The sequence below is a fragment of the Schistocerca gregaria genome, chromosome 2, assembly GCF_023897955.1.
Source record: "Schistocerca gregaria isolate iqSchGreg1 chromosome 2, iqSchGreg1.2, whole genome shotgun sequence".
In the NCBI taxonomy this organism is placed as follows: Eukaryota; Metazoa; Arthropoda; class Insecta; order Orthoptera; family Acrididae; genus Schistocerca; species Schistocerca gregaria.
The window spans coordinates 727,285,124-727,310,883 of NC_064921.1; the positions used below are offsets into that span (position 1 = coordinate 727,285,124).

General features: G+C 43.9%; 1 protein-coding gene across 2 annotated transcripts in view; it reads left to right on the plus strand.

Annotated features, from left to right (window-relative positions):
* The window catches only part of LOC126334854 (klaroid protein-like), a 170,494-nt gene that overhangs the window by 103,356 nt on the left and 41,378 nt on the right, over positions 1–25,760 (plus strand). The gene's annotated exons all lie outside the window — the stretch shown is intronic.

Consider the following 25,760-nt stretch of genomic DNA (forward strand, 5'->3'; position numbering starts at 1 on the left):
CATCACTTGAACATATACTGCTACATTGCAGAAAATTGGAATGAAAAATGAAGTAGAACTTTCCAATTTAATTGAATCAAACAGTAACTAAACATTTTTGAAATTTATTATAAAAATGATCAAAGTAAAATGTTTAGTCTTCTTCATGTGCCCCAGTTTAAGAAGTTAGGAGCTGTTGGTTTCTTCCCTTCAGTATTATGTAACGATATCATAAACTGCCAAAAAGTGGTCTATAGATTTCTATGGTATGGTTCACTAATTTCACAACTAATATGTAAGCACCAGCTGCATTTTCCTCTATACAGTTCCTTTTATCTGAGTAAATTCCGAGCTGTTAGATTATAACATTTTTTGAGCTGTTGGATTTTTAAACATTTTCCGAGCTGTTGGATTTTAAACATTGGTAGTGACAATATTAAAAATGGGGTTTATGTGACGCAACACTTACAAATAGTTCCACATGCAGGATGAGTTGTGTAGGGCATAACACCCATTTTATTTTGTGAATGGTTCCAGATATTGAAATGAGGTTTTCAGGAAGTAATATCACCTTAAGGACCATGTACTTTGGTAAGTAATAATGTGCTTCAACTCTAGTATCGATCAAGTTGTTGAAGCAAGTATAATTGCATCTGAAAGAGCTTGAAAAAATGAGTGCAATGATACAATGATTAATTTTGAGGTTGAGACTCTTCGCAAAAGCATCCAAGACATTTACCAAAATTGGAAAGCAGTGTGGCCAGTCAGCTATTGTTATGTAAACACTGCCAAGCAGAGCTCTCATGTGAGGCTTCGTCATTACATGCAGCAAGATAGCCCTATGTTACTGCAATGAAAACTCATTTCCTGCCTGACATAAATACAGGGTCAGTTGTTGTTTCTGTATATGAAACTACGACTTATCATAACTTCTGGCGCATTGGATGGGGCTTAGGAAAACTATTTTTAATGTGTGTTGTACATTTCTAGTTTTTTTTTGTGAAAACAGCTAGTTTTGTCAGGCATTTAAACTCTCCCTATTGCCGCTTACATGTAAATGCCAAACCAGAGCTGTTGGTCATTCACACTTCATAATGAGAAACAGTCCTATACAATGGGAAAATGAAACTATGCTATTAATTCCATAGACGACCTGTCTTTGCCTGTAGACACTGAAATCCTTCTTAAAGGAAACCACCTGCTATTGTACAAATGTGTCTATAAATACTATTCAAAATTGTAGGTCAACAGAATACACTTCATATAAACTGAACAGTTCATTGAGAGTGACTGGAGGCATCACCCACAAAATAAATACTTTCGTTAATGAAATGTTGCTTTATACTTTACTTAAATATGTGCCCAAATTGTTTACAAGTGACTGAAGGGCACATTTGTAATCATCATTCAAGAGTCACATGAACAGATGAAAGTACATTGTATGCTTTGCCATTGCATACTGTGGTGGCTACAAAGCATTTACTGTCAGACGTAGTTGGGGCTTCATGATTGACTATATCTTTCAGTGTTTCCCACAGAAAGGAATGGGGAGTAGTCCAATACACACACCTTTCCAGTCAGTGTCGTGCAGTATTCCGCTCTAGCTGATGACCAGGAATCTTTTCTTCACTATTTGCATAGCAACATGGGAAGTACGAGCTGGGCAGCTGTTGTGTTTAAAACCACATCCTTTGTCATTTATCGAGTGCCACCTATTCTAGCAGAAAACATAGACCGTTCATAAGAAAGGGAGAATATGTATTCCTGTTTAATATCCCAGGAATGAAGTAAGGTCTCCCAGTGGGTGCCACACCATGAGTTTATGCTCCACAGTTGTTGTACCCGATGAAACCAGCAGAATTTTTAGCTGGCCAGTAGTGCACGTTACGTAAAATTACATTTCTGTGGTTCGTAAACACTTTTGTGTAAATAAATTACGTCTCACAAGCAATGCACATCAGAGAAACAAAATTCTACATGGCTTTTTGATATCATGTCCTCAGTGTGTCCGATATAAAGTTGCTTAATCTGAAATCGTGTCCTCAGTGTGCATAGTACAGCGATAGATAAGAAGGGTGAAATTTATGTCGATGCAAGGTGTGAATGACACTCCTCTGGCTGATACCACATTCCTTGGGAATGTCTTGTGCCACCATTTGCCATATCGAAGTAGCTTGTCTTAACTCATCATTGGTGTCTGTGTGCAAGGAATGTTAATGCAGATATTACCTGTCTATGGATGATGCAATTCCTTCTAGTTCTGCAGTGGAGAGTAGTAAATAGTTGAAAGGCTTGATGTGGTAATGTAGCCTAGCATGAGCGTGTTTACAACACAGTAGCCAGTTCTGGCCAACTCTTATTTTAATTTTAGAATATTTCTCAGATTATTTTGCACAGAGTTTAAACTTCAACAGTAACAAGCATTACAAAACTGTTCTTGTCTTTTCAAGCGCTTTTGGATGCCGTTAAAAAAAGTATATCATTCTGTTTAAAAATTATACTTGCTTCAGTAACTCAATATCTTGATCTACATAACAATTACGATATTTTTTCATCTACCTACTACATTGCCCTTAGTGTAGTATCATTCGCCAAAATCCTTGTTTCTGTATGTGGAAACATTTGTGAAATAAAAGGGGTGTGACATCTTATGTGAGTTTCTATGTAAAAAGATTGTATAAAGGCAGTAGTATATAAGAAGATGAAAAACACTGCTCTGGCTGTAGAAAGTATTTTACTAAAACCATAACTGGATTCATGCTAATTTTAAGTGCATCTTCAAGTGATATAAATTGTCTACAATATTATTTTACACCGTCCTGAAGCCTTTTGCTATTGAATAATACTGTATATACTTATGTGCATATTATTTGTGCGTGAAACATTAGTGGTTTTCTGCATCTGCCAGCTAATTGAGTTCATGTGGGGTGATCAGTCAGCCAGTTTGATAGCATTTGACAGCTTGAGGAGTTTTGAAACAATTTTCAAATGACCATTACCCTTCTTTATAGAGTAATAACTCTGTTGTACTGATCGGGCCTTTGTGCTAGCAATTTCATTGTCAAATTTCTTTTCAGTGATGTATATGGATTTTGTATGCCTTTAATGATTGTTTTATTTCATTCCTTTCCAAATTTTTGGTCCATTCAGGCAGTGCGCTATAGCAATTGGGTTGGTTTTTTCAACACTGAACTCTCACGATCTTCAAATGACTGCATTTAAGACACATGCACAACCTTGCTGACATCTATAAATTACCTGCCTGAGGGGAGAGGGATCAGTTCTTCAGATAATGTCACTAGTGTCACCCAAGATGTGCTTAATGCCAAAATCTTCTCTACCTATTCCTAAAGGAAAAATGTTATTGTACTGTATTGGGTCTCACTTATTCTTGTAGTTCACATCTACTTGCGTTAAGTGGGGAAGGAATTGTTAACCATTTCTGAAGGTAATTTTTCCTTTTTAAAGTGATGGTCTTTGTTGTTCCTCACAGCACTTACTGGCTCACAAGACATGAAAGAATTATAGATGCCCTTCATAAATAAATTTCATGAGAAGTAGAACAGGAATAACAAGGAAACATAGGATGAAGAATGAAAGGGTATAGGAAATAGTGAAAGAGGAACCCTTGCTGAATAAGGAACCCTTGCTGAGTAGGATAGAAATGCCAAAGGTAAGATAATATGGGCACATAAAGAGTGGAAAACAAGAGGATTTCTAAGAAGGTACCTGGAATACAGATGTGAAGGAAACAATGAAGAGGAAGCTTGAATGAATTGATGACTGAAAGATGTGGATGAATGCTGAAAAAATAGCTGAGGACTGGACCAGGGTGAACACAGAAAGGCGGTGGGAAAACAGGAGCAGATGATGAGGCTTATATTCCAAACAGACCAACCTGGGGCTAGAAACTATTCAAGACGATTATAGCTGCCATAGTGTGGGAAAGGAAAGGAAGACACTGTAATACTGCACTAATGTTACCTTGGCATATCACTGCATCTTCTCAGCAGACATATGAATGATCACTGAATAATTGCTGTTAAATCTTTAGACAACACTGGGAACATAATATGTAGCCCATATGACTAGTACACCATGTCAAATGAACCTAGCAATTCATGGTGTCAGCTCAAAATGATTTCTTCTGGCCTCCTTTATGTTTTTAAGTAAAATTGTAAGTGCATAAACTGATGTAACACTTTCATGACAATTTTGATAGAAAATAATTGCCTGTGCTCTTAACCTTTTGAACTAAAAGGCTGGTGACAAGTAATATCAACCATTTGTGGAAAACCAGAGAAAGATACATAACCAATTTATGTCATCACTTGTATCTATATATGTAGTATTGAAGTTCAAAATTTTCTTAACATACAAGCTACTGGATAAATTTCGAAATTTGTCAGACTACAGACCCAAGCACTATAAAATTTGCAGTTTTTAAACCTTACAGTGGCATGGTTTCTTTTATAATATTGTTATTGGTGTTCCCAAAGGAAGTGTTAAAATTGGGTATGCAGCTATAAAGCTCGGAAGTATGCATCAGGTTTAGAAAGGTTGTAAGCTGCCAAATGGAGAAGTACCGATGTGTCATAAATGGATTCCTCAGCTTTCTGTGGGAACTTTTTAGTATACAGCAGTCATATACCTTTTTGAAACAAAGTGAACTGTGGCCTCATCTACCCACTGTAACTTTCAATGTGTACTTTGTGTCCTTGTAACATACTGGACACCATAACTTAGTAGCTTTGGCTCATTTGGTCCCATTTATTCTGATAAATAACGTGTGCAGAAGGTTTTTTTTATTCATGAATTAACTGAACTTCAAAGATAACATTGACAAAGATTGGATACTGTATTATTTCTACCAATACATCAGATACCTTAAGCTGTGATAACTGTCATGTTCTTTGAATGTTGTTCAACTCTTAGAATTTAATATTAATGCACAATTTTTTGCACGCTGCTCTAGTTCATTGCAAATTTTATAAGGACTTTCTCAATTTTAGTTACCTCCTGTATTGGCTTTTGTGGGTGTAAATGTTAAATTATGCTTGCACACTGAACTACTTTTATGTACATAAACTTTTAAAAATTATTGTTGTATTGAACAGTCTGTGTGAAATCAAATATTCAAATTCATAGTTGCATTGTTACTCCCCCCAATCTGCCCCCCCTCCCCCCACCACGCCACCTCCACCACCCTCAGTCTAGCATAATTTTGCACAAACTTTGCTCAAAATGTCTCATTCCTTCCAGACCTCTAAAAAATGTTTCTGCTTTTAGTGCCATATTATTTATAGTGGCTTAGGCTTATTGCCACTGGTTAATTCACACAAGTTGTGCAGACCTTGAGCATGCACAACTTTCTGGGATGAGAAATGATTCAATAAGTTTGCCACCAGAGTTGGAAGCTAATACAATACTTAAAAGTACCAGCAATTTTTGTCTATCTATGCCACTTGTTGGAACTCCCATTTGCCAAACTGTTTATTTGAATGTAATGTCAAACTTTTCATTATAAGTAATCACATCATCTTAACCAAGTTAAGTGAAACATATTGGTTTATGTTACTCAGTAGTGGTACTTACTCCCTTTTTAATTGTCCTTTTTAAGTAGTTATTGTCTTGAAACATGCCTCAAGGAGGCTGTATGCCCTTATTTTGTTTGAGAGATATATTGCCACCATAGGTTCTCGCACCTCCCCATCTCAGGTGTGGTTGCGGGTTCGGCGCATTTTTGGCTTTCGCCCTCATGCGTCTGTTCCTTGCCTTTCTCTTTGTGGTACACTTTGTACTAACCCCTGCTACGGTCGCAGGTTCGAATCCTGCCTCGGGCATGGATGTGTGTCATGTCCTTAGGTTAGTTAGGTTTAAGTAGTTCTAAGTTCTAGGGGACTGATGACCACAGCTGTTAAGTCCCATAGTGCTCAGAGCCATTTGAACCATTTTTTTGTACTAACCCAATCGCCATTGCCGAACCTCTGGCAGAGTACTTTGCTCGTAGTTCCGCGACAGCAGGCTACAGCACAGAATTTCGCACCATTAAAGAGCAGGCTGAGCGTACGCAGTTGTCGTTTCAAACGCACCGTTGGGAACGATACAATGCCCTGTTTAGTGAATGGGAGTTCCAAAGTGCCCTTAGAGCTTGCCCCGATACCTCTCCAGGTCCAAAGCAAATTCACAACCATTTTCTTCGCCATCTCTCAGCGCACTGTCAGGGTGAATTACTTGCCCTGTATAACCGCATCAGGACGGAGGGTGTTTTCCCAACTCATTGGCAGGATAGCATTACCATCCCACTGCTGAAACCTGGTGCAGATCCGCTGGTGGTTGATAGCTATAGCCCTATCAGCCTTACTGACGTTATGTAAAACTCCTGGAACGAATAGCGAGTCGGCGGCTCATGTGGATCCTCGAAGCTCAGGGCCTTCTGGCCCAGCAACAGGGGGGCCTCTGTCAGGACCGCTCAGCGATCGACAATTTAGTCTCGCTAGAGTCTGCTATTCACACAGCTTTTACTCGGCGAGAACATCTAGTTGCTGTTTCCTTTGATCTTCAGAAGGCGTACAATACCACCTGGCGCCATCATATCCTTGCTACGCTGCACGAATGGGGCTTACGGGGACCACTTCCGATTTTTCTACGGAATTTTCTCTCAAATCGCTCCTTTTGGGTTACAGTTGGCACTTATTTTAGCTCTGCTCATATTCAGTAGAATGGTGTCCTGCAGGGCCCGGTTCTCAGTTTTCCCCTCTTTTTGGTGGTAATTAATGAATGGTCTTGCGGCTGCAGTGTGCTCATCGGTCTGTTCCTCTATATGCCGATGACTTTTGTCTTTATTACAGTTCCCCAAGCATCAGTGTCACTGAACAACGGCTGCAGTGAGGTATTCAGTAAGGCACATTTTTGGGCATCCAACCATGGTTTTCAGTTCTCAGCCACTAAGACCCGAGTGATGCATTTCTGTTGTCATCGAAGGGTCCACCTCCATTTCAGAGCTCTACCTTGCCAATGAACTCCTTTGAATTGAGTAGACGCATCGCTTTCTTGGCATGTTGTTTGATGCTCAGCTCACTTGGACACCTCATCTTCGCGAGCTTACACAATGGTGCTGGCGGCATCTCGACATCCTTCGCTGCCTCAGCCATACCGTTTGGGGGTGGGGGGTGGGCTGCACGAACATCCCTTCTACAGCTCTATAAGGCCTTAGTCCAGTCCCATCTCGACTACAGGAGTGTGGTCTTCGACTCGGCAGCACCTTCAACATTGCAGATGCTCGACCCAATTCTTCATTGTAGCATCAGACTGGTGACAGGTGCCTTCTGCACTAGTCCTGTGACTAGCCTTCTTGTAGAAGCTGGAATCCCTCCCCTACAATTCCACCGACAACAGTTGCATCCATGCCTCTCCCAACCACTCAAACCGCATGCTCCTTTTTCCATCTTTTACCCTACCCTCCCCTCCCCACGACGGCAGCCTAGGTCGGATCTCCCGATCGCGGTCCGCATTCGGTCCCTTCTCTTGTCAGTCCTTTCCCCTTCCTCCATCCTTCCAGCCCTCTTCTTCTACCCCTCCTTGGTCCCTCCCTCTTTGCAGCTTTGCTTGGATTTGTCCTGCGTATTGAAGTCCTCCGTTCCACCTGCCAGTCTTTGTCAACAATTCCTGGCTCTTCTTGCCTTGTTTCGCGATGCAGATGTAGTCTACACCGATGATTCTGTGGTCGATGGACCCACTGGGTTTGCTTTCATCCATGGCGACTATGTTGAGCAGCATTCCCTGCCTTGTGGGAGCAGTGTTTTCACTGCGGAGCTGGTTGCTCTTTATCGTGCACTCGCTCACCTTTCCTCCTGCCCTGGGGAGTCATTTGTCATATGCAGTGACTCTTTGAGTGGATTGCAAGCACTTGACCAGTGTTTTTCTCGGGACCCTTTAGTGCGTGGTATTCAAGATGCTGTTTTTGCTCTCATCGAGTGTGGTCGTTCAGCGACATTTGTGTGGACCCCGGGCCACATCAGCATTCCAGGAAATGAACGTGTCGATCAGTTGGCCAAGCAGGCCACCACTTTGCCACCTCTGGTACTTGGTCTCGTGGAAAGAGACCTCCGGTCAGCTCTACATCGCAAGGTCCGAGATGTCTGGAGCTCTGAATGGTCTGTCGGGAACACTCCAAATAAGCTCCGCATGGTCAGGTCATCCATGGGCGTGTGGAACTCATCCTTTAGGAGCATGCGTAGGGACTCAGTTGTTCTCTGCTGTTTCTGAATTGGACATACTCAGTTGACCCACAGCTAACTCCTTCACTGCGGGAACCCGCCCATGTGTCACTGTGATGCAGGCCTGACAGTGGTCTATCTTCTGATGGACTGCCCCCTTTTAGCCCCCTTGTGGCAGTCCTTTAATTTACCAGCTGCACTTCCTTTAATTCTAGGTGATGATGTGTGTATAGCTGACTCAGTTTTACATTTTATCTGTGCAGCTGGATTTTATCACTCACTCTAGTGTGGGCGCTCTTGCATGATTTCTCGGGCTATACCCACTCCAGCGACTTTTGTGATGTAGATACCAAAATAGCGTCTTTTATGGTAACAAGTTGTGTTGGTACCTCTATCAACGCTTTCCAGCTGGAGTTCTTTGTTTATAGTTGAGTGGTTGACCTTTTGCCTGATCAACGACTGTAGTCTGTTTTACTCTAGTCAACTATTTGCTATGCTCCTTTAAAGTGTCCTATTGTGTTATTGCGGTGTTCATTTTAGCTCTGTACACCTTAGTGTTCCCTCCCTCTGGGAGCAGAGGTTATGCTTTTACTGTATAGGCCTTTTACTGTATGGGCCTTTTACTGTATGGGCCTTTTACTGTATGGGCCTTTTACTGTATGGGCCTTTTACTGTATGGGCCTTTTACTGTATGGGCCTTTTACTGTATGGGCCTTTTACTGTATGGGCCTTTTACTGTATGGGCCTTTTACTGTATGGGCCTTTTACTGTATGGGCCTTTTACTGTATGGGCCTTTTACTGTATGGGCCTTTTACTGTATGGGCCTTTTACTGTATGGGCCTTTTACTGTATGGGCCTTTTACTGTATGGGCCTTTTACTGTATGGGCCTTTTACTGTATGGGCCTTTTACTGTATGGGCCTTTTACTGTATGGGCCTTTTACTGTATGGGCCTTTTACTGTATGGGCCTTTTACTGTATGGGCCTTTTACTGTATGGGCCTTTTACTGTATGGGCCTTTTACTGTATGGGCCTTTTACTGTATGGGCCTTTTACTGTATGGGCCTTTTACTGTATGGGCCTTTTACTGTATGGGCCTTTTACTGTATGGGCCTTTTACTGTATGGGCCTTTTACTGTATGGGCCTTTTACTGTATGGGCCTTTTACTGTATGGGCCTTTTACTGTATGGGCCTTTTACTGTATGGGCCTTTTACTGTATGGGCCTTTTACTGTATGGGCCTTTTACTGTATGGGCCTTTTACTGTATGGGCCTTTTACTGTATGGGCCTTTTACTGTATGGGCCTTTTACTGTATGGGCCTTTTACTGTATGGGCCTTTTACTGTATGGGCCTTTTACTGTATGGGCCTTTTACTGTATGGGCCTTTTACTGTATGGGCCTTTTACTGTATGGGCCTTTTACTGTATGGGCCTTTTACTGTATGGGCCTTTTACTGTATGGGCCTTTTACTGTATGGGCCTTTTACTGTATGGGCCTTTTACTGTATGGGCCTTTTACTGTATGGGCCTTTTACTGTATGGGCCTTTTACTGTATGGGCCTTTTACAAGTATGTCTGTTTTGAACAGGAAACTGATGATCTCTTTGTTTAGCGCCCATGAAACCCCAAAACCAATCAACCAACCTTATTTTGTTTCCTTTACCATACAGTACAGGCTGTGAAGTAATGTACAAATATGTTTGTTTGCATGGCCACCTTCCATTGCATCTATTGCGATCAGTTGTAATGGGTTTTTCATCTCAAGCTTACTGAATTTCAAAATTATTCTTTGCTAGATACATTTGCTTTTACACTGATCATTTTTAAAACCGCTGCAAATGATACATTGCAAACCAGGTGAGTATATTGCACTGCACCCCATGAAGTATGCCGATGTTGTATACATAATCTGCTGAGCACCAAGGAAGCATGAGTGGAGTCATGACATTACATCCATTGCATTGATTGATACAAAGAGGTCACCAAACAGCCATGCTGGCCAGTATGACAGTGCATAGTGTCACTGGAGCACCACCTGTATGTGTAATATTCCCAAGCAACATGTAAGGCAGCGTGTTCTATAGCTCGATGAGTCGGAGGAGGGGTACTTTCTGGGGATGCAACCGTTGGCTGGTCCTATTGTGTTCTGCTACAGAGTATAGCATCGTATCATGTCCTACTCACCCTGATGTGGGCAGTGACAGACAGCAGACTGGCAGTGGGTCATCTTCGGTGCCCCACCAGGAGGATAAAAAATCTTTTGAGAGTATGTGCTTGGCTATCTCTGGTCCCCAGCTTTTGCAGCATTACTTCCTTTCCGTGCTTCAAGCTTATACGTCTCTTTTTTCCCCCTCTGCCACTCCATCGGATTGTTTTGTTGGAGCAGACGCTGATTGGCTCTGGTTCACGATTTGGGGCTAGAGTTTCCACTTCCAGAGATTTCCACAATTTTTCATTAAATACACACATGATCCCATCATTGGGTTTGACCTGGCACCAGTTTTCAAAATTCTCTAGAACAGTGGATCGCGCAGGGAAGGCAGCCCAATGCGGTGTATGCTCCTTGTTTGTGCTTTTACATTTTAGCAGTCTTCTCTTTAATAAAGCAGTAAACCCCAAACCAAGCATGGTAACCATCCTGTGTGTGTGTGTGTGTGTGTGTGTGTGTGTGTGTGTGTGTGTGTGTGTGTGTGTGAGAGAGAGGGGGGGGGGGGGGGGGTTGCTGAAGTGCCTGTGCAGAGGTAGCCCTCCTGATCAAGCAGGGATCACACTATTGGTGCCTGAGCTTGAAACTCCCCATGTTTACCAAGCAATGTGTGACCATCGTGACTGGGGTACGAGGACTATGAGCAATGGATTACTGGTTAGGTAGCTATTGCTGAGGCTGGGAGGTGTTCATGGGGAGAACCCCAGTTCATTGTGGGTGGTACCGTGTCAGGTGAGCTGAAAATGAAGTGAATGAAGTTATGTCCTGCTGGTGGCCGCACAGCCCCAGCAGTCTGTATGGAAGGAAAGGCACCTTTTAACGCAGAGAGATATGAACGTAAAATGTTCCCGTCCCTGGCTACACCATTATGCCATGATAGGTACATAGGACTAATTGGCAAGCAGAGAAATACTCCCTCCAGTTCTTGGTTTCCACAAGGACTTGGGGAGATTTCTTCTCGGCTGTAAAGCCCTTATTATTTGTGGAGAACAAAGAAGCCTAGTTTTGGGAAATTACAGCCATCTCTAAAATGAAAAGTGGGTCAGTTTTGATCAAAACAGCATCCCCTGCCCAGTCATGGGCATTGCTAGCTTTTTAACAAGCTGGGTGACATACCTGTGACTGTCACCCTCCATAATAATCTAAATATGGTTCAGGGCATCATTTTCCATTGAGACCTGCTCTTGCAATCTGGTGATGAGCTATGTGCCAACTTGGAGTGATGAGGTGTAAACTTCGTTGTGTCCATAGGTGGCCAAAGGAGAATGAAGGTGCTATCAGTGCCTTCATCTTTGTCTTTGAGGGCTTTTCATTGCCTTGTCATGTTAGTATACTGACATCCACTCCCCTGGATGTATGCACAGATGGGCTCTCGGCAGTATTTACAGGGGTGCCTCTGCTGTCACCCTTGGCTCCCCGCTGCATGTAGATACCAGTGAGGCAGTCCAGAATACAACTATAGGCATTCTTTTGGCAGCTGATGTAGTGATCCATGTTTTCCTCAGGACTGTCCCGATGGGAGACAGTACCTTGGTGGTCACCAGAAATAGAAGAGGCCATTGGAGATTGTTGGCACTCTCTCCAACACCCATAAACGGCACTCCTCTTTGGAGCATCCCATTGCCTTTAAGCAGTTTAATGTCCAGTTCCAACAAGAAAGAATGCTGGAAACAGTATGTTTCAATCATCAGACCATTAACTCTGCTTCATAGGTTTGGGGAAGTTCAGTCATCTCTATGGATGCCGGACACCTGCAGATTTACCTTGTATTACCTCGAATGGCACTATCTACTTTGACCCAGACATGTTACCAAACGTTTTGCTCTGCATTACACTTCAGCCTCGGCATGTGAGAATTATCACACTGCCTTTTGTGTCCTGGAACAGTGGGTGGAGCAAAAGCAATTATCTCCTCCTACATGCGATCTGGAGTCATGTAATACTTCATTCAAGTGGGAATTTGTAAGTGTCCTAGCCCACAACCCCGATACAGCCCCATGGTCAGACCACATCCACAACCAAATGCTCGAGCACCTATCAGTGGATTGTCAGTGTCATACCCTTGAACGGCTTACTTGTGTAGGCAGGAGTCCCTTCATTGTAGATAGGGTTACAACAGCAGCTTGTCAATTACACTACATATGTCGGCAGCTCCCCAAATCATCCAAATGTATCGTCTCCTCTTTACAAACACTGAAATCCATTCCCCGCAATGGTAGTTAATATCAGGAATTAAGATACGATACAATCCATGCCTGGTCTCTCCTTTCTGAACTCCAGTTGTTTCCTCTATGACCTCCTCTGGGCCCATTCACGTACACCTCTGTGGTGCATTCCACGGCCACTTATCACAAGGTCTGAAAGACTCAGTTCATCCCAAGGCCCCCCACCACCAAGTGTCCTCCATCCTTGGCACATTCCAGGGTTCAGACATAATCTATACTGATGGCTCGATGGTTGCTGGTCACATAGGCTTCGCTTATACACTAGACACTCCCTAATCCAGCCGTCAGTAGTCCAGTCATTCAGTAATGTGGCGCACATCCAAAAACACATGCACAATGAATTATTGCGCGCAACAATGCTTAGTCAAACAATGCTTTATATACAGTTCGGAATCATGTCTTCTAAAAGGAAACAGTTACACTAGACCTCAAGCAGAAACTCGAAATTTTAGATAGGTAAATTGAGGTTCTTTGCAGAAAGCCATTGCTGCTGAGTTCAGTGTTGGACGAGCAGCTATTTATGACATCAAAAAGAAAGATATTTGACAATACTCAACACAAATGGATAGTGAAACACAAATGGAGAGTGAGTTGGGAAACAGAAGATTAAGCGAAAGAGTGAGAATGAAGAACTGGACGTAGCTGTTTATAGATGTTTCATACAACAACATAGTTAAGGAATTCCAGTCAGTGACCCGGTTATAAAGGTAAAAACAGTTACATTTAACAAACATCTTGGTGGTAGTTACTTGTTTTGGAGCGAGCGAAGGTTGGCTATCAAACTGGAAAAAGCATGGCAATCGGCAACTGACAGTCACTGGGGAAAGTCGCTCAGCTAACAATTACAATGCTGATTAGTTTGTAAGTAAGATGTAGAAGATAATAGAGGAAGAATAATTAACTGCTGATGCATTTTATAATGCTGATGAAATAGGACATCTTTTACAAGATGCTTCCTTTAAAACATTAGCTACCAAAAATGAGAAGGAAGCTTGTTATTACAAGCAACAGAAAGTGCGTAACATTAATGGCATGTTGTAATGCAAATGGGAGACATAAACTACTGCTTATGGTCATTGGAAAATCCCAACATCCATGTTGTTTTCAACACACGACACAAATACTCTACTAGTACAGTATTGTGCTCAGAAGAAAGTGTGGATGGACAGACAAATAGTCTCCTGGTGGTTCCATGAAACGTATGTACCAGCATTGAGAAAAGAGCTAAAGAAGAAAAAGCTTCCATGAAAGCTATTCTTATAATGGACATTGCTCCTAGTCATCCTGCAGATGTTTCTCTAAAGTCCAATGGTGTACAAGCACTCTTTCTCCCACGCAGTGTTACAGCCCTAATTCAGCCCATGGACCAGGGAATTTTGGAATCAGTTAAATGTCATTATCGACATTCAGTTATCGTCTCCTTGCTGAACGAAAGTGAAAATGACTGTCAAGACTATGCTAAATGAGTGGAAAGCAATTAACATATTGATGTTTTCCAAGCAGCCAAAGCATGGGATAAAGTGGAGAGCACTACCATAATGAAGAGCTGGAGAAAATTGTGACTATCTATTGATGCCGAGTTGGATGAGCCAGTCAATTCGGAATTATCAATTACTTTGTACATTGATATGTTCCACAAGCTTCCAGGAGGAGAAGAAATTGATGATGATGATGATGATGATGTTACTAAGTGGCTGAATGAGGAAAACTGACACGGACCAAACATTAACAGATGATTAAATAATCAAAAGCATGCAGGAAAGTAATGATGAAAGTGAAGAAGAGGAAACAGGAGGAGAGAGCATGAAGATTTCTTACACTGCTGGTGCTGAAGCTGCTGAGGTCTTCCTGGAGTACATTCTGCAACAACCAGATACATGCAGTACTGATGTAATGCTTATAAAGCACTTGCTTGATAAAGCATGCCACCATCACGTATCATCATTTCGACAGTTCAAAATTAGGGACAGGTTTCAAAGTGAGTGATAAGACTGTATAATTATATACACTATACACTCAAGGACTAAGCTTTCTTTGAAAATTAATGTATTTTCGGGTTTAATAAAGCATATTCTCTCTGTTTTAAAATTTTATCCTTCGGTTTAATAAAGTACAGTACACTATATCCCCTATGCTTTCAAAACAAACAAAAACAAAATAAATGAATAAATAAATTTCAGACACTCAATAATTTGGTACTTCTGTTAATCCGGCACCCATATGTGCCAGGAGTGGCCGGATTAGCGAGAGTCGAGTGTACTTACATGGGACATACTGAACTGCCCTTCTCGTTAAATGGCTGTAATGCTTTCACTGCAGAGGTAGTAGCCATCTCTCCTGCTCTTGAGCTGGAGAGATGGCTGTTCCTGCACTGCTGAGTCCTTTCTCATCTGCAACGACTCCTTGAGCATTTTGCAACCCCACCACCCACTGAACATCACTATTCAGGATCCTTTGAATGCTCTTGAACAATGTGGGACTCGGTAACCTTTGTCTGGAACCCGGGGCACATTGGGATCCCAGATAATCGACTTGATGATAGCCTGGCCAAACTGGCTGCCAGTAAGCTGACTTCTGAGATCGGTATTCTGGAAGCAGAGCTCTGATCAGTATTATGCTGTCAAGTTTCTGAGATACGCAGTACAGAATGGCTCACACTGAAATTCACCAAATTAACTACGGATGATAAAGGAAACCTTCAAATCTGTGGGGGTGCTCCACGGAAGCTATTATCCTTTCCTGGTTCCTCATTGGCCATACTTAGCTGACTCATGGTCATCTTCTCCTTTGCAAGGACCCACCCACCTGTTTTTGTGGTTCCCATTTGACGACGGTCCACATTTTGCTGAACTGTCACAGTTTCACCACCCTGTGGCAGACTCCTAATCTCCCTGACTTGCTAACCCTGGTGTTAAGAGACGATACCTCAGCAGCTTACTTGCTTCTCCCTTTTATTCATGAAGGGGGCTTTTACCATTAACAACTCACCCTTATTGACCCTTTGAGGGGTTGGCTGAGCACTGTTGCCGCCTCTGCCCAGACCGGGCTGTAGCTATCTGGGCTTGGTGGTCTCATTTTGACCCTCACCCTACGTACTCTTTTACTCCTTCTTCTTCTTCGTCTTCTTCTTCTTCCTCCTCTCTCGCATGGTCTGTTACACTTGTTCATCTTTTGTCTATTTGTACTTCTCTTGCCCTGTAGTTTTGCTAGTCTTTCCTAGGAATTTCTGATTGGTGTACCTCTGGTAAGTTGCGGGGAATGGGGAATGTCCCGATTGTAGTCTGCCTTCGGGGGGCTTCCAGCTGCATACTAGATGGGGCAGCTCGCCTGCCTTCTTTCCTATGTCTCCCTTTCTTGCTGTTGTCCATTAAACCAGCCTTCGTTGACCTTTGGTAGGCCTCAGGGTTTTCTTCCTTGGGTTTTGTGCAGTAGGCCATCTTTGATATACAACCTTGTTGAACTGTCTGTCTGAGGAAAAGGGCCTGAAGACTTAGTAGTTTGGTCCCCGTAATCATTCAACCAACAAAAACCGTCGCCACCTAGGTCCCACCATAGCCACTTAGGCCCCACCATCGCCACCTGTGCCCCTCCTCTTCCACCCCCCCCCCCCCCCCCCACCAAATCCACCAAACCTTCTCATCTGTCCCCAAATGTTCCCTCGACCCTTTATTTCCTAGCTCTCTCTTTCTTAGGCCTAGCTCTCTCACGGGCTGGGCCGGACCGGATCGGGTCGGTCTCCAGTCTTCTTAATTTATTTTTGTATTCAGGGTGCCTCATGTTGTAAAGCGTCTCATGAGCTTCATACATCTCTATTAACTTTTTAGTTGTCAGTACATACCAATTGTATTTACTGGCAATGTTTATAAAAACACTACAGATGACAGAACGCTGCAGCGATGCTAGCGCTTTATGTGGTAACATGTCACATTGCAGTGAACAGAAGACTAGCGACTTCTTTGATCAAATCTACAGCGAGGCCCTAGATTTGATCAAATATTTGAAGACATTTGACAAAGTTCTGGTGGTGGTGGTGGTGGTGGTGGTGGTGGTGGTGGTCTTCAGTCCTGAGACTGGTTTGATGCAGCTTTCCATGCTACTCTATCCTGTGCAAGCTTCATCATCTCCCAGTACCTACTGCAGCCTACATCCTTCTGAATCTGCTTAGTGTATTCATCTCTTGGTCTCCCTGTACGATTATTACCTTCCACGCTGCCCTCCAATACTAAATTGGTGATCCCTTGATGCCTCAGAACATGTCCTACCAACTGATCCCTTCTTCTAGTCAAGTTGTGCCACAAACCTCTCTTCTCCCCAATCCTATTCAATACTTCCTCATTAGTTATATGATCTAACCATATAATGTTCAATGTTCTTCTGTAGCACCTAATTTCAAAAGCTTCTATTCTCTTCTGGTCTAAACTGTTTGTCGTTCACGTTTCACTTTGATACATGGCTACACTCCATACAAATGCTTTCAGAAACGACTTCCTGATACTTATATCTATACTCGATGAAAACAGATTTCTCTTCTTCAGAAATGCTGTCCTTACCATTGCCAGTCTACATTTTATTCCCTCTCTACTTTGACCATCATTAGTTATTTTGCTCCCCAAATAGCAAAACACATCTAATATTTTAAATGTCTCATTTCCTAATCTAATTCCCTCAGCATCACCCTACTTAATGCGAGTGCATTCCATTATTCTTGTTTTGCCATTTGTTGATGTTCATCTTTATCCTCCCTTCAAGACACTATCCATTTTGTTCAACTGCTCTTCGAAGTCCTTTGCTGTCTCTGACAGAATTACCATCCTCAAAGCTTTTATTTTTTCTCCATGGATTTTAATACCTACTCCGAATTTTTCTTTTGTTTCCATCACTGCTTGCTCAATATACAGATTGTATAACATCGGGAAGAGGCTACAACCCTGTCTCACTCCCTTCCCAACCACTGCTTCCCTTTCATGTCCCTCAACTGTTATAACTGCCATCTGCTTTTTGTACAAATTGTAAGTAGCCTTTCTCTCCCTGTATTTTACCCCTGCCACCTTCAGAATGTGAAAGAGTATTCCAGTCAACATTGTCAAAAGCTTTCTCTAGGTCTACAAATGCTGTAACTGTAGGTTTGCCTTTCCTTTATCTAGCTTCTAAGATAAGTCGTAGGGTCAGTATTGCCTCATGTGTTCCAATATTTATACAGAATCCAAACTGATCTTCCCCGAGGTCGGCTTCTACCACTTTTTCCATTCGTATGTAAAGAATTCGCGATATTATTTTGCAGCTGTGACTTATTAAACTGATTGTTCGGTAATTTTCACATCTGTCTGTACCTGCGTTCTTTGGGATTGGGATTATTATATTCTTCTTAAAGCGTGAGGGTATTTCTCCTGTCTCGTACATCTTGCTCACCAGATGGTAGAGTTTTGTCAGGACTGGCTCTCCCAAGGCCGTCAGTAGTTCCAATGGAATGTTGTCTACTCCGGGGGCCTTGTTTCGACTCAGGTATTTCAGTGCTCTGTCAAACTCTTCACGCAGTATCGTATCTCCGATTTCATCTTCATCTACATCCTCTTCCATTTCCATAATATTGTCCTCTAGTACATCGCCCTTGTATAGACCCTCTATATACTCCTTCCACCTTTCTGCTTTCCCTTCTTTGGTTAGAACCGGGTTTCCATCTCTTGATGTTCATACAAGTGGTCCTCTTTTCTCCAAAGGTCTCTTTAATTTTCCTGTAGGCAGTATCTATCTTACCCATAGTGAGATAAGCCTCTACATCCTTACATTTGTCATCTAGCCATCCCTGCTCAGCCATTTTGCACTTCCTGTCGATGTCATTTTTGAGACGTTTGTATTCCTTTTTGCCTGCTTCATTTACTGCATTTTTATATTTTCTCCTTTCATCAATTAAATTCAATATTTCTTCTGTTATTCAAGGATTTCTACTAGCCCTCGTCTTTTTACCTACTTGATCCTCTGCTGCCTTCACTACTTCATCCCTCAAAGCTACCCATTCTTCTTCTATTGTATTTCTTTCCCCCATTCCTGTCAATTGCTCCCTTATTCTCTCCTTGAAACTCCGTACAACCTCTGGTTCTTTTAGTTTATCCAGGTCCCATCTCCTTAAATTCCCACCTTTTTGCAGTTTCTTCAGTTTTAATCTACAGGTCATAACCAACAGATTGTGGTCAGAGTCCACATCTGCCCCTGGAAATGTCTTAAAATTTAAAACCTGGTTCCTAAATCTCTGTCTTACCATTATATAATCTATCTGAAACCTGTCAGTATCTCCAGCCTTCTTCCATGTATACAGCCTTCTTTTTATGATTCTTGAACCAAGAGTTAGCTATGATTAAGTTGTGCTCTGTGCAAAATTTAACAGGCGGCTTCCTCTTTCATTTCTTTGCCCCAATCCATATTCACCTACTATGTTTCCTTCTCTCCCTTTTCCTACTACCGAATTCCAGTCACCCATGACTATTAAATTTTCGTCACCCTTCACTATCTGAATAATTTCTTTTATTTGATCATACATTTCTTCAATTTCTTCGTCATCTGCAGAGCTAGTTGGCATATAAACTTGTACTACTGTAGTAGGTGTGGGCTTCGTATCTATCTTGGCCACAATAATGCGTTCACTATGTTGTTTGTAGTAGCTTACCCGCATTCCTATTTTCCTATTCATTATTAAACCTACTCCTGCATTACCCCTATTTGATTTTGTGTTTATAACCCTGTAGTCACCTGACCAGAAGTCTTGTTCCTCCTGCCACCGAACTTCACTAATTCCCACTATATCTAACTTTAACCTATCCATTTCCCTTTTTAAATTTTCTAATCTGGCTGCCCGATTAACGGCTCTGACATTCCACGCTCCGACCCGTAGAACGCCAGTTTTCTTTCTCCTGATAACGACATCCTCTTGATTAGTCCCCGCCCGGAGATCCGAATGTGGGACTATTTTAGCTCTGGAATATTTTACCCAAGAGGATGCCATCATCATTTAATCATACAGTAAAGCTGCATGCCCTCGGGAAAAATTACGGCTGTAGTTTCCCCTTGCTTTCAGCCGTTCGTAGTACCAGCACAGCAAGGCTGTTTTGGTTATTGTTACAAGGCCAGATCAGTCAATCATCCAGACTGTTGCCCCTGCAACTACTGAAAAGGCTGTTGCCCCCTTTCAGTAACCACACATTTGTCTGGCCTCTCAACAGATAACCCTCCGTTGTGGTTGCACCTACGGTACGGCTATCTGTATCGCTGAGGCACACAAGCCTCCCCACCAACGGCAAGGTCCATGGTTCAAGGGGGGGGGGGGGGGGGGGGACTCAAGAAGGAATTCTTAACAGCTTTGGCTGAGAAATTTCCACTGAGTGGCCAGTCTGATACAGAGACGCTTAAGACATCTGCCATTTCGTCTACTCTTCGAATGCAACCCACACGAGTAACTCAGTCTCACAGCTGCTGCCTATCTGATCATCAGTTCCGGATGTTAAATCTGCAGTGAGCCCCAGCTCTCCCTGCAGCACCTCGTGTCAGACCTCCACCTCATCTCCTGACTGCCCTTGACTGCTTACTGCCTAGTTTCTTTACTCCTAGACTGCCTCTCTTGGATCTCCCTGTGAGTTCAGTTGTTAGAATAGGCCTGAGGTATCCCTGCCTGTCTTAGGAGGTGACTAAAAGGAGTATCTCACTTTTCGGCCCTATAAGTTCAGGTCCCATTTTTATGGCTTGACCTGCCACTTTCTAAATTCTACAGAAGTGCGGGACATATGGGGAAGGATGCCTTATGTGTTGCATGAGTTGTCCATAGTGCCCTTATATTCGAATTCCTGCACCTCTCGCCATGGCTTTGCATCTCCACCTGCAATTAAACGATTTGGGTGAGGACATTTCCCAGGGTGTCATCTTCTTCCATTGTCTCTGCCCCCATGACAATATTGAATTTCTCTGTGCCCAGTATCCAGCACGGTAGCCAGTCCATTGGGGTGGGGCCGTTATGTACCTAGCCTGTAGCCCCCTGACAACACAGGGATCTCACTGCTGGTGCCTGAGTTGTAAACTCCTCATGTATGCCAGTGATTAGATACCTGTCTTCTTGGGGCATCAAGACTCCTGGCAATGGCCATCATGCCAGGTGGCCTTTGCTGTGGGTGGTTAGTGCCGGTGGGGAGAGTCCCTGATGGGAGTGGGTGGCATCAGGGCGGATGACCGGCAATGAAGCAGTGTAAGTCGTCTCTTGTTGGTGACAGTACAGTGCTGGCAGTCTCTAAGAAGGGCAAGATTGAGTACAATGCTGACAGATATGACCCTAAATCGTTTCCCTCCCTCGGTACACAAGGGGGGAACGTAGTGCTACAGAAAGAAGTGTCATATTCGCCTCGTTACTTAGTCTGTAGCAGAATGGACGGGTAATAGAATGGACGGAGACTCCTTTCTACCTACGAAGCCTCAATTTTTTGTTTAACATCTTGAGAATAAGTTTCGGGAAGTGACAGCGCTGTCCTAAATGAGAACTGGTGCAGTCTTGATTTAGACAGCATCCTCGGCCCAATCACAGGTGTTACTCCCCAGTGATTGGCTGGGTGTTATTCATGTTTCTGTCACTCCGCATAAAAGCCTTAACATGGTCCAGAGGATTATTTTCCATTATGACAACCTCTTGCAGTCTGACGACGAGCTCCGCGCCGATCTAGAATGTCGGGGTGTTCATTTCATCCATCTCGTTTACAGGAGACCCAAAGACAACAGGGTTGCTAATGGAGCCTTCATCTTGATCTCATCTTGACCTTTGACAGTGATTCATTGTCTGAAAGATCACGTTGACGGTTTACCGCTGTGACATTAAACCATACATCCCTCCCCCTATGAGGTGCTTTAAGTGCTGGAAATTCAGGCATGTCTTCCTGCTGCACTTCCAGTGCCACATATCAAGACCAGATGTCCACTGCATCCAAATACTCCCTTGTCTCAACTGTGGAGAGCAGCAGTCTCCCTGCTCGCCAGACTGCACAGTACTCCAAAAGGAGTAGAAAATCGTGGAGTAAAAGACCCTGGACCAGGTGACTTACAAAGAGGCTAAATGTAAATTTGAACAGTTAATCCCAGTTTGGTGTACCTACTTCGGGAGCAAGGATCCCTCCCAAATGCGACGGGCATTGGTCGACCCCCCCCCTCCCCCTCCCCCTCCAGCCAGAGAAGCAACAGCCTCCTCCGACTCACTGTGGAAGGGATACCTTGGGACCCTCTGTTCCAAGGTTTCCACTAATGCCACAGCGGACACTTGCCAGTGGCTAAAGGAGCCAAAAGCTTCTGGACGAAGAGCTTCAGTCTTGCTACTGAAGCTACTTTGGAGAAATCCTCCCAGCAAGCCCCTAAAGAGAAGCAAGAGTGTGAGCAAACTAAACAAAGAAGTCTGTTAAGAAAAAGGACCCTCCGGTGGCCCCAACACTACCACTCCCTACTAGTTCTGCACCTGAGGATGAGAATGATATTTTAGTGTCACCTGAGGATCCGGATCTCACTGTTGCCTCATCCACAATAGGAATGGATACAAATACTCAGTCAGTGGCAGCAGGTGACCCTGAGGTGTAAGCTGCCTTCTTGTATGCTTCATGCTTTCCCAGCCTCAAGATAACGTCACCTTCCAGTGGAATTGCTGCGGTTTTTTCCACCACCTGGCTGAGCTATGGCAACTGTTAAGCTTTACATCTGCTTTCTGCATTGCCCTCCAGGAAACCTGATTCCCTGCAATGCGACCACTGCTCTCCGCAGCTGTAAGAGATATTACAAGAACAGTAGTTACTGTAATGAAGTGTAAGGTAGAGTTTGTGTCTATGTCCAGAACTCAGTATGCAGTGAACCTGTGCCCCTTCAAACCCCCTCTTGAAGCTGTGGCTATCAGGATAAGCAGGATAAGTACGAGGCAGGAAATAACTGTCTGCAACATGTACCTTCCTCCAGATGGTGCAGAACCCCTGAATGCATTGGCTGCACTGGCTCAATAACTCCTTAGATCTTTCCTACTTTTGGGAGATTTTAATGCCCATAACCGCTTGTGGGGTGGAACCTAGTTTACTGGCTGAGGTAGAGATGTCGAAAGTTCCCGTTTGAACTCAACCTCAACATCTTAAATACTGGGGCTCCCACACATTTCAGTGTGGCTCATGGCACTTACTTGGTCATTGATTTATCCCTCTGCAGACCAGGACTTCTCCCATCTGTCCACTGGAGAGCCCAGGATGACTTTTGTGGTACTGACCACTTTCCCATCTTCTTGTCACTCCCCCAGTACCATTCTCCCAGATGTCTACAAAAAATGGGCTTTAAATAAGGGAGACTGGGAAGCTTTCACCTCTGCTATCAATGATGTTAGAAAGTATGGCAAGTCGGTGGTTGTGTTGGGTCCTGGAGTCACGTGGCCTACTGGCTCCTCCATACCAGGGCGGTTTCTGCCAGTCACTCTGCCACTAATGATCTAGTTTCCCTTGAGTCTGCCATCCCAATAGCTTTTTCCAGACATCAACATCTGGTTGCCATGTCAAAGTTGGTGTGTCCCATAGTCCCCCCCCCCCCCCCTCCATATCCAGGAGAATGGGGTCCTGCAGGGCTCTCTATTGAGTGTGTCTCTGCTTTTAGTGGCCATTAACAGTCTAGCAGTAGCTGTAGGGCCATCCGTCTCTCCTTTGTATGCAGACGACTTCATGTCATACTGCTCCTCCAGTACTGGTGTTGCTGAGTGGTGCCTACAGGGAGCCATCCACAAGGTGCAGTTATGGGCTCTAGCCCACGGATTCGTTTTCTGCCGCGAAGTCGTGTGCGTTGCACTTCGGTCGGCGTTGTACTGTTCATGTAGAACCAGAGCTTTACCTTAATGATGATCCTCTCACTGTAGTGGAGATATATTGATCATTAGGACTGGTTTTCGATGCCCATTTGATGCAGCTTCCTCATCTTCGTCTGCTGAATCGGAAGTTCTGGTAGCACCTCAATACTCTCTGCTGCCTTAGCAACTCTAACTGGGGTGCAGATCGCTCTACACTGCTGCAGCTCTGCAGAGCCCTTGTTCAATTATGCCTTTACTGGGAGTCTGGTTTATGGTTCGGTGGCACCTCAGCGTTGCGTTTACTCGACTCAGTGTACCACGTGGTGTTCGACTGGCAACAGGAGCTTTTAGGATGAGTCCGGTGTCCAGCTCCCTGTTGGTGGCCAGAGTCCCTCCATAGAAGGTTAGATGTGCACAACTGCTTGCCAGTTACGTTCGACACATTCATAGTTCTGAGCATCTGAATTCCCGTCTCCTTTTCCCACCCATGGTGGTTCATCTCCCGCATCGGATGCCCCGGTCAGGGCTTATGATTGCATTTCACATCTGATCTCTTCTGTCTGAAGTGAAGTCCTTACACTTACCACCTATACTCGAGGTCCATTCACATACACCTCCATGGTGTACACATAGGTCGAAGCTTCGCCTGGACCTTTCTCATGGTCCTAAGGACTCGGTTAAACCCGCAGCTCTCTGCTGTAATTTCCTCTCGATTCTTGACATGTACTGGGACCATGAAGTGGTTTACACTGACGACTTGATGGCTGATCATCATGTTGGTTTTGCATTTGCTCATAGAGGGCATATTGAACAGCACTCTTTGCTAGATGGCTGCAGTTTTTTCACTACAGAGCTGGCGGCCATTTCTCATGCTATTGAGCACATCTGCTCATTCCCCGGGCAGAGTCATTTCTTCTCTGCACTGACTCCTTGAGCAGCCTGCAGCCTACAGCCTACAAGCTATGGTCCAATCTCAGCCCCCCTCCCTGCCCATCCTTCGGTAGCAACCATCGAGGAGTCCATATACGCCCTGGAACGGTTCAGTCGTTCAGGAAATCAACTTGCTGACAGGCTGGCCAAACAGGCTACAGGGAAACTGCTTCTGGAGATTGACATCCCCGTAAGTGACCTGCGATCATTATTATGACACAAGGTTTTTCAGCTTTGCGAGATGGAATGGCATAATCTCAGCATGCACAAGAAGCTGTTTGCCATTAAGGAGACTGAGTGTAAGTCCTTCATGCGGGCCTCGTGCAGGGACTCTTTGGCCCTCTGCCGGCTCCACATTGGCCATATGTGGCTAACACATGGCTACATCCTCCATCGCGAAGACCCACCTCGGTGTCACTGTGTCTCACATATGACTATCGTCCACATCTTGCTGGACTGCCCACTTTTAGCCCCTCTGTGGCGGACTTTTAACCTTCCCAGCACGCTACCTTCAGTGTTGGCAACAATGCCTTAACAGCAGACTTAGTTTTACATTCTATTAATGAGGAGGGTTTTTCTTGTACCATGTAAGGGTGGTCATTTAGCCTTCTCTCTGAGGCCGCTACCCGCCCTCTGTTTTAACTCTGTCACACTTTCTTTGCATGTGTTTGCCTTGGTGGTCATCTTTTCCCTACATGTGTTCATCTCACCTCGTCTTTTTGGGGTGGACATTTTAAAGTGTTGCAGAGTGGCTGGCTCATCTCTTTTATTATTGTGATCAGCCAGCTCAGGCCATCTGCTCTTTGGTTGTAATACCTTCTTCTACTTTTCCTTGTGGTGTGTGTTTTCCCCATTTTTGTCCATTCCATTCGTTTTCTTTCTAGGTGTGGTTCCTCATTCCTTTCCCCCCTCTTACTTTCTCAAACGTACTTGGGTGGTTTTGTACCTTGAGCCCTTGCTTGCATCTAGAAAAGGGGACTGATAACCCTGTAGTTTGATCCCTTTATACCACCAACCAACCTCTCTCGGGACATCTTGCTGCTGAGGTTTGTATCCTTTTGCTCTTTGGCCCTGCCGGCTATTGCCATGACATAATGTTGAGGGCTACTTGCCTCCTTATTGGCTGTCATTGTGCACTATTCTTCAGTGGTTCTTCAGAGGATGGGTGGAGGGGTAGACACACCCCTCTTAATATCGTCACACACTGTGTCCTAAGCCCTGCGTTGGCTTCTCATGACGTAGTGCTGTCCCCACTAGAAGGCTCTCTCTCTCTCTCTCTCTCTCTCTCTCTCTCTCTCTCTCTCTCTCTCTCTCTCTCTCTCTCTCTCTCTCTCTCTCTCATCCCACACTCCCTCTCTAACTAGAAGTGCTGATT